The following is a 9103-nucleotide window of genomic DNA, read 5'->3' on the forward strand; positions in this document are numbered from 1 at the left end:
GCTAACGACTCGGTAGAGTGGATGACCAAGCCCTCTTCATCCTCCTCATCCTCTCTCACCCAGTCTCAGGGTACTAGAAAAGCAGCTGCCAACGCATCATCTTCCCTCGTCTCAATGTCATCATCAGTGACTCCTTCCCTAGACCCACCACGTCCTCCTGAGGAGTTTCCTGAACTCTTTGAGCACAGTGTTGGGTACATGCTCCAGGAGGATGCCCAGTGTTTTGTAGGCTCTGATGATGACACTCAGCTAGAGGAAGGCAGTAGCGTGAATGCAGAGAGAGGGGATTCTCAAGAAGGACAGCAATCTGGCAGTCATGTTCCAAAAGCTGCAGCATACTGCCAGGTTTGCTACAGCGATGAAGAGGGAAGGGATGATGAGGGCACTGACTCCACGTGGGTGCCTGGTAGGAGAGAGGAGGAGGAGGAGGAGGAGGAGGCACATGTCCAACGAGGCAGGATGCCCTCCGGGGGCCAGCTTAGGGGCAGCACACCGACTGAATCACACGCAGAGCTCTGCCTGTGCAGGGCGCTGCCTCTGCATGTTATTCTAAAAGTTCTTTGGTGTGGGCCTTTTTTGAGACGAGTGCATCAGATCGCACCGCTGCTATTTGCAACATATGTGACCAGACATATGTTGACCTGCCATGCAGCTCGTTGGCAAGCGTACCTCAAAGACCCACACCAAAGAACAAAGCGGACCTCTCCTTGCTCCTCATCAGCTGGCATCTCCAACCCCACTAGACCTTCAGTCCTCTCTGAAACCTGCTCTGAGAGGAATGAAGGTGTAGAATTAGGTGTGTCACAGCCAAGTGCTTCCGGGCACTCTGCTAGCAGTACACCCACGTCTGATTATAGCAGGCAAATGTCCCTGCCCCAGCTTCTGGACTGGCGAAAGAAGTTCACTCCCAGCCATCCACATGCCCAGCGGTTGAATGCTAGCTTTGCTAAATTGCTAGCACTTCAACTGCTGCCTTTTCAGTTGGTAGACTCGGCTCCCTTCCATGAGTTTGTACAATGTGCGGTTCCTCCTTCCGGTCTTTCACGGCCCATTGGGTCACTGTTCTGGCAGCTGGGAAGGATGCAGGACAAGGTGCAGTAGTGTTGGAGGTTGTTCCGCCACCACGCCTCCAAAATGCTACTATTGGTTGTGACACACCTCTCTCCTCCACCCCCTCCTCTTCTTCTTCCTCCATGGCCTCTTCCAGTGCTCTGTCCTCAGAACCAGCGGTGCTCCGTAGGCGTTCCAGGGACTACGCAAGTATGCAGGCAAAACGATGCCATGCCGTGCTTGCGCTGGTTTGTTTGGGGGACAGGAGCCACACTGGGGCGGATGTTTTCTCAGCTCTGCAGGGGCAGGCCGAGAGGTGGTTGACGCCACGCCAGCTTAAGCCAGGAATGGTGGTTTGCGACAATGGCACCAACCTCCTCTCCGCCCTCCGACAGGGACAACTGACCCATGTGCCCTGTGTAGCTCACGTCCTTAACCTGGTGGTGCAGCAGTTCTTGGGCAGGTACCCGGGCTTACAGGATGTCCTGAAGCAGGCCAGGAAAGTCTGTGTGCATTTTCGCCGATCATTTAATGCCTGTGCTCGGCTGGCTGAGCTCCAAAAGGAGTTGAACCTGCCCAAGAACCGCCTTATATGTGACATGCCCACCAGGTGGAACTCAACGTTGGCCATGCTGCAGCGGCTTCACACGCAGCAGAGGGCCATCAATGAGTACCTGTGCGACTACGGCACCAGGACAGGGTCAGGGGAGCTTGGTTTTTTCTTACCACGCCAGTGGGGCATGATCAGGGATGCATGCACTGTCCTGTCCCCGTTTGAGGAGGCCACAAGGATGGTGAGCAGTGACAGTGCATGCATCAGTGACACTGTACCTCTTGTCCACCTCTTGGAGCATACGCTGCGTGGAATAATGAACAGGGCACTTGAGGCAGAACAGAGGCAGGAAGAGGAGGACTTCCTTGCCTCTCAAAGCCCCCCTTATCCAGACAGTGTTCCTGCTGTGCCACCCATCACACAGGAAGAGGATGAGGAGGAGGAAGAGGAGGAGGAGGATGATTGTGTCAGCATGGAGGTGGAGGCTGGCACTCAGCATCAGCAGCAGCAACAGTCTTGTAGGGATGATTTACAGTCCCAAGAAACACGTGGACTTATACGTGGCTGGGAGGAGGTAGCTGCGGATCATGTTTTCCTTAGTGACCCAGAGGACTCTGGACCGAATGCCTCAGCTAACCTACGCTGCATGGCCTCCCTGATCCTGCAAAGCCTGTGGAAGGATCCTCGTATTCTTCGGATCAAGGAGAGGGACCATTACTGGCTGGCCACTCTCCTTGATCCACGGTACAAGGGTAAGGTTGCCGACCTTATCTTGCAATCGCAGAGGGAGCAGAGGATGAGACATCTCCGGGAAGCCTTGCAGAAAGGTCTGTGCAATGCGTTCCCAGAGACTGGGAGGTTACAAACTCCTGGTCCTGGACAACGTGTTGCTGAGGCATCGGTCAGAAGGAGCGGTGGAGAAGGTGGCCGTCTGACTGATGCTTTCAGACAATTTTTTAGTCCGCAGCCCCAAGGTATGATCGGTTCCAGCAACCATCGCCAGCGTCTGATTTACATGGTGCAGGAATACCTAGGGGCAAGGTCAGACTTGGACACCTTTCCAACCGAAAATCCTCTGGCTTACTGGGTCTTGAGGATGGATCACTGGCCAGAGCTTACACAGTATGCAATTGAGCTACTGGCCTGTCCTGCATCCAGCGTTCTTTCGGCACGCACCTTCAGTGCTGCTGGTGGCTTTGTTACCGATCACAGGGTGCGCCTGTCCACCGAATCAGTTGATCGACTGACCTTCATCAAGATGAATCAGTCTTGGATCCCCCACAGCTACCAAGCACCTGAAGCTGATGTAACCGAATAATTTTTTTTGAAATATCACATCCCATCAAGACTGCCTATGCTGATGCTGAGTGACTGTCCTTTTATGTTGATTGTCTATCCTCTTCCTCCTCCGCTGATATGTTGGAAGAACATTTCTGGTTCTGGGTGATGCCGTCAGCCCAATTTTTCTGCCCCTGTTTAACAGGGGCATTTAATTACAATTTTTGATGCAATGCTTTGCAGCAGGGCTAATTTCTGCAATAAAACTAAAGTATATGGGAGAGGTTGCAGTGTGGTGGCACCAGCACCAGTGCCTAAGGCTCAATTTTTCTGCCCCTGTTTAACAGGGGCGTTTAATTACAATTTTTGATGCAATGCTTTGCAGCAGGGCTAATTCCTGCAATAAAATTAGAGTATATGGGAGAGGTTGCAGTGTGGTGGCACCAGCACCAGTGCCTAAGGCCCAATTTTTCTGCCCCTGTTTAACAGGGGCGTTTAATTACAATTTTTGATGCAATGCTTTGCAGGAGGGCTAATTCCTGCAATAAAACTAGAGTATATGGGAGAGGTTGCAGTGTGGTGGCACCAGCACCAGTGCCTAAGGCCCAATTTTTCTGCCCCTGTTTAACAGGGGCGTTTAAGTACAATTTTTGATGCAATGCTTTGCAGCAGGGCTAATTCCTGCAATAAAACTAGAGTATATGGGAGAGGTTGCAGTGTGGTGGCACCAGCACCAGTGCCTAAGGCCCAACTTTTCTGCCCCTGTTTAACAGGGGCGTTTAATTACAATTTTTGATGCAATGCTTTGCAGCAGGGCTAATTCCTGCAATAAAACTAGAGTATATGGGAGAGGTTGCAGTGTCGTGGCACCAGCACCAGTGCCTAAGGCTCAATTTTTCTGCCCCTGTTTAACAGGGGCGTTTAATTACAATTTTTGATGCAATGCTTTGCAGCAGGGCTAATTCCTGCAATAAAACTAAAGTATATGGGAGAGGTTGCAGTGTGGTGGCACCAGCACCAGTGCCTAAGGCCCAATTTTTCTGCCCCTGTTTAACAGGGGCGTTTAATTACAATTTTTGATGCAATGCTTTGCAGCAGGGCTAATTCCTGCAATAAAATTAGAGTATATGGGAGAGGTTGCAGTGTGGTGGCACCAGCACCAGTGCCTAAGGCCCCAATTTTTCTGCCCCTGTTTAACAGGGGCGTTTAATTACAATTTTTGATGCAATGCTTTGTAGGAGGGCTAATTCCTGCAATAAAACTAAAGTATATGGGAGAGGTTGCAGTGTGGTGGCACCAGCACCAGTGCCTAAGGCCCAATTTTTCTGCCCCTGTTTAACAGGGGCGTTTAAGTACAATTTTTGATGCAATGCTTTGCAGCAGGGCTAATTCCTGCAATAAAACTAAAGTATATGGGAGAGGTTGCAGTGTGGTGGCACCAGCACCAGTGCCTAAGGCCCAATTTTTCTGCCCCTGTTTAACAGGGGCGTTTAATTACAATTTTTGATGCAATGCTTTGCAGCAGGGCTAATTCCTGCAATAAAATTAGAGTATATGGGAGAGGTTGCAGTGTGGTGGCACCAGCACCAGTGCCTAAGGCCCCAATTTTTCTGCCCCTGTTTAACAGGGGCGTTTAATTACAATTTTTGATGCAATGCTTTGCAGGAGGGCTAATTCCTGCAATAAAACTAAAGTATATGGGAGAGGTTGCAGTGTGGTGGCACCAGCACCAGTGCCTAAGGCCCAATTTTTCTGCCCCTGTTTAACAGGGGCGTTTAAGTACAATTTTTGATGCAATGCTTTGCAGCAGGGCTAATTCCTGCAATAAAACTAGAGTATATGGGAGAGGTTGCAGTGTAGTGGCACCAGCACCAGTGCCTAAGGCCCAACTTTTCTGCCCCTGTTTAACAGGGGCGTTTAATTACAATTTTTGATGCAATGCTTTGCAGCAGGGCTAATTCCTGCAATAAAACTAGAGTATATGGGAGAGGTTGCAGTGTCGTGGCACCAGCACCAGTGCCTTAGGCCAAATTTTTCTGCCCCTGTTTAACAGGGGCATTTAATTACAATTTTTGATATAATATTTCACAGGACGGCCCGTTCCTGTGCCCACCCAGAGTAACTGTGAGGACTTATAGTGTTGTGGCACCAGCACCACAACCACCAAAGGTCAATTTTTCTACCACTGTTCAACAATGGCATGTAATTACAATTCTTGATATAATCGTTCACAGCAGGGCGCTCCAGCGCCCACCAAGAGTCACTTCGAGGGCTTATAATGTTGTGGCAAAACCAACACCTTGTTCCGTCATTTCTGCAGAGCATATAGGGCAGGCCCCCACTTTCAAACATCCAACTTACAAACATCTCCTACTTGCAAACGGAAGGAGACAACAGCAAGTGAGATGAAAAAAGATGGACTACAAAACAAATTATACAGGGGTGATAACCCTTCCCTATGTTTTCCAAAAAGCTTAAAAATAGTTTTTTTGACTGGAGCTACACTTTAAAAATGTACCAGTTGAAAATTACAAACAGATTCAACTTAACACAACAAACCTACACAGTCCCTGTCTTGTTTGCACCGCCTGTATACTGCTGTTCTGAGTATATAGGGCCTGGGGGCCACACGCATTTCCTTTTTTTAATATGGGTACGGGGTTTCCCTTAATATGCGTACAAGACCCAAAGGGGCTGGTAATGGGCAGGGAGGGCTACCCATGCCATTTTTCTCAATGATTTTCAACCATATTGCAGGAACCAGATATAACATTAAAACCGCAAGCAGTTTTAAATGATGTTATTTCCGTTTAATGTAATTTTGTGCAGGGACCGTTCTAAACACGGGAAACACGTGGCACTTCACAGGCATACTACAGACACCCCCCAGGCACAATATTTAAAGGAATATTTCACTCTTTTTTTTCACTTTAATCGTCATTAAAATCAGTGCTCCCGCCAAAACGGCCATTTTTAAAAACATTTTAGGCATTGACCCATGTACCCTGGGGCAGGAGCCAGGTCCCCTTTTTAGGACAGTATCTTGCATATTAGCCGTTAAAATTAGCACTTTTAATTTCGAACGTTCGAGTCCCATAGACTTCAATGGGGTTCTAAAGTTCGTACGAATTTGGGGTCCGTTCGAAAGTTCTGGTGCGAACCGAACCGGGGGGTGTTCGGCTCATCCCTACTCAGAACCAATGCAACAGATCAGACAACAATACAGAAGTTGACCAAAGGTGGCGGTAAAGAGCAGAAAAACCACATGATTTGGTGAAAGTTGGCTGAAAAAATCCTGCTGTGCGTATGCAATACAAGTTCATGGCTGACTCCCTTTGTACAAAAATCCAAGGGAAAGTTTGTAGTAAGTCCTATCGTGTGTATGAGGCTTAAGGCAGGTTTGCAAAGGTCTGCAACTGCTGCAGCATTATAGATGCAACAAGTTTTCACTCAAAACACTCACAAATAAGAAATGGTCAGGGGCAGGTTTTATTCTGTTGCAATGCTACTTTAGGCTTGGTTCACACCTATGCAGTTAGCTTTTTTCATTTTTGTACACCCATTTTTGAAGCATTCTTTGCAAGTTTTTGACCTCCTGCCGACCGTTATTATACAGCAGCAGGTCGCTATCCTGCGCAGACTGCTGTAGGTGTACGTTGTTTTTTTCACAGGAGACAGTGGGCGCGCACGTGTGTACAGAAGCAGAACGGGGAACTGCCTATGTAAACAAGGCGATTACCCATTCTGCCAGATGACATGTCAGAGATCTTCTGTTCCCAGAGATATCTGTTATGTCCCTTGTAGACCACCCCCCCTACAGTTAGAACATACCCAGGGAACATAGGTAACCTCTTGATCGCCCCCTAGTGTTAACTTCTTTCCTGCCAGTGTTTTTTTTTTTACATTGATTAGTGCAAAGTGTCATTTGGGGTTAGATTTGTCCTCTGCAATGTTGCAGTCCCGCTAAAAATCGTAGATCGCTGTCATTACCAGTAAAAACAATAAAAGATAAATAAAAGTCCCTAAATCTATCCCATAGTTTGTAGACATGATAACTTTTGCACAAACCAATCAATATACGCCTATTGTGATTTGTAGAAGAATATATATTTTGGCCTAAACTGATGAATAAATATTTTTTTTATTTATTTGGGGGGATATGTATTAGAGCAGAAAGGAAAGAAAATCTTTTGATTTTTCAAAATTGTCTGTCTTTTTTTGTTTATAGTGCAAAAAATACAAAACGCAGAGGTGATCAAATACCATCAAAAGAAAGCTTTATTTGTGGGAAAAAAGGGGCATTAATTTTGTTTGGGTACAGCATCGCACGACCATGCAATTGTCAGTTAAAGCGACGCAGTGTCGTATCAGAAAAAATGGCTTGGTCCTTCCGGGGCTGAAGTGGTTAAATGTATTTTGCGTTTTTTTCGATTTTTTTTTTGCCCAATTTTTTGTTGGGTGGATTAAAAAGCAAAAAAAGCAAATTGCGGCAAAAACGCACTACATGCTTTTCTGCAGCTTCTCCATTGAAGTCTATTAATCCAAAAACCCACAGTTTTGCTTTAAAAAAAATTCTCTGGCCCTTTCCAAAAAACGCAGCGGCTTAAAAAATCATAAATGCGAACGTGTCCCATAGGAAACCATGTTAAATGGACTGTAGTGCATTTCTGCAAAAAGCAATAACATTTTTTTTTTTTTTAAATACATAGGTGTGAACTGAGCCATAAAGACTTTTTTTTTTTATGAAATAAGCTGCAATCCTGTAGTACATCTGTCTCTTAAAGGGGTTGTAAAGGTAAATGTTTTTTCACCTTAATGCATTCTATGCATTAAGGTGAAAAAACATCTCACACTGCCGGCGCCCCCAGTCCCCCCGTTTTACTTACCTGACCCCTCGAAAATCCCGCGCTCGCCCCCGCCGTCCTCTTCGCCGCTCAGCCTGGCCGCTGATTGGCTGGAGTGGATGGATTGAAAGCAGCGCAGCCATTGGCTCGCGCTGCTGTCAATCACATCCAATGACGCAGCGCGCTGGGGGGCGGGGCCTTGTGATACAGCGAGCGGCTATAGCCGCAGGCTGTATCACGGGAGCGCGCCCGCAGTGCTTCTCACCAATGCGAGGGAGCTCGCATTAACGTGAGAAGCACCTGCGGGAGGAAGCAGAGACAGCCGCCGGGGGACCCCAGAAGAGCAGGTTCGGGGCCACTCTGTGCAAAACGAGCTGCACAGTGGAGGTAAGTATGACATGTTTGTTATTTTAAAAAAATAAAAATTTTTACTTTACAACCCCTTTAATGCTCAGTGGTTCTGTTTAGCTCTGCCTTGCTGTGCAACAGAATTGATACAATTTTTCAAGTTATTGATTGCTTGAATAATTATTTTTTCATTTCTTTTTTTTTAAAGATCAGGGGAAAGCATGAACGCAGTCCCCACTACCAGAAATTAGGTAGTTGAATTTCCCACATTTAGGGAAATCACAGGGGTCAGCACAGCTGGAGTGCAATGGCTGAGCCTCGCCCTGGGAGAACCACCTACATGATTATGGTATCTCCCCTGCCAGGTAAGTATGAGTAATATTGTTTAGAAGGAAGTGGTGCAAGTGATGCTGATGGCGTGTTAAAGGATGTTTCTCAACTCCAGTCCTCAAGTGCCCCAACAGGTCATGTTTTCAGGATTTCCCTCAGATGAAACAGCTGTGGTAATTACTAGGGCAGTGAAACTGATCAAATCCCCTGTGCAAAATAATAGAAAGCCTGAAAACATGACCTTTTGGGGGATACTTGAGGACTGGAGTTGAGAAACACCGTGTTAACCACTTGCCGACCATCCACAGTGTATATATATGCTGTGGCAGGTCGGCTCTCCTGCGCAAACCAACGTACCCGTACAACGAACCACGACCTTGTAAATAAGGTGGATCCCACGTTCTGTCAGGGCACATCATGGAGATCTGCTGTTCCCAATGATCGGGAACAGTGATCTCTGTGTTATCCCAGTGAGCCCACCCCCCCCCCCCCCCTCCAGGTAGAACACACCCAGGGAACACAGTTAACCCCTTCTCTGCCAGTGTCATTTATGCATTGATCAATGGATTTGTATAGTACTGATCAATGTAATAATGTCACTGGTCCCCAAAAAGTGTGCCTTGGGGTCAGATTTGTGTGCCACAATCCCACTAAAAATCACAGATCGCCACCATTAGCAGTAAAAACAAAAAAATATTAC

The 9103-nt window shown here is 47.2% G+C and overlaps 1 non-coding gene across 1 annotated transcript; it reads right to left on the reverse strand.

The window, feature by feature from the left end:
* Positions 1–8283: 8283 nt before the first annotated feature.
* Positions 8284–8446, reverse strand: LOC143986314 (U1 spliceosomal RNA). The gene has a single exon (XR_013276501.1). It is a non-coding gene; the product is annotated as a U1 spliceosomal RNA (small nuclear RNA).
* Between the last annotated feature and the right edge of the window lie 657 nt (positions 8447–9103).

The sequence above is a fragment of the Lithobates pipiens genome, unplaced genomic scaffold (genome assembly GCF_037356315.1).
Source record: "Lithobates pipiens isolate NorthernLeopardFrog02 unplaced genomic scaffold, aLitPip1_a1.2 Scaffold_16, whole genome shotgun sequence".
Lineage (NCBI taxonomy): Eukaryota > Metazoa > Chordata > Amphibia > Anura > Ranidae > Lithobates > Lithobates pipiens.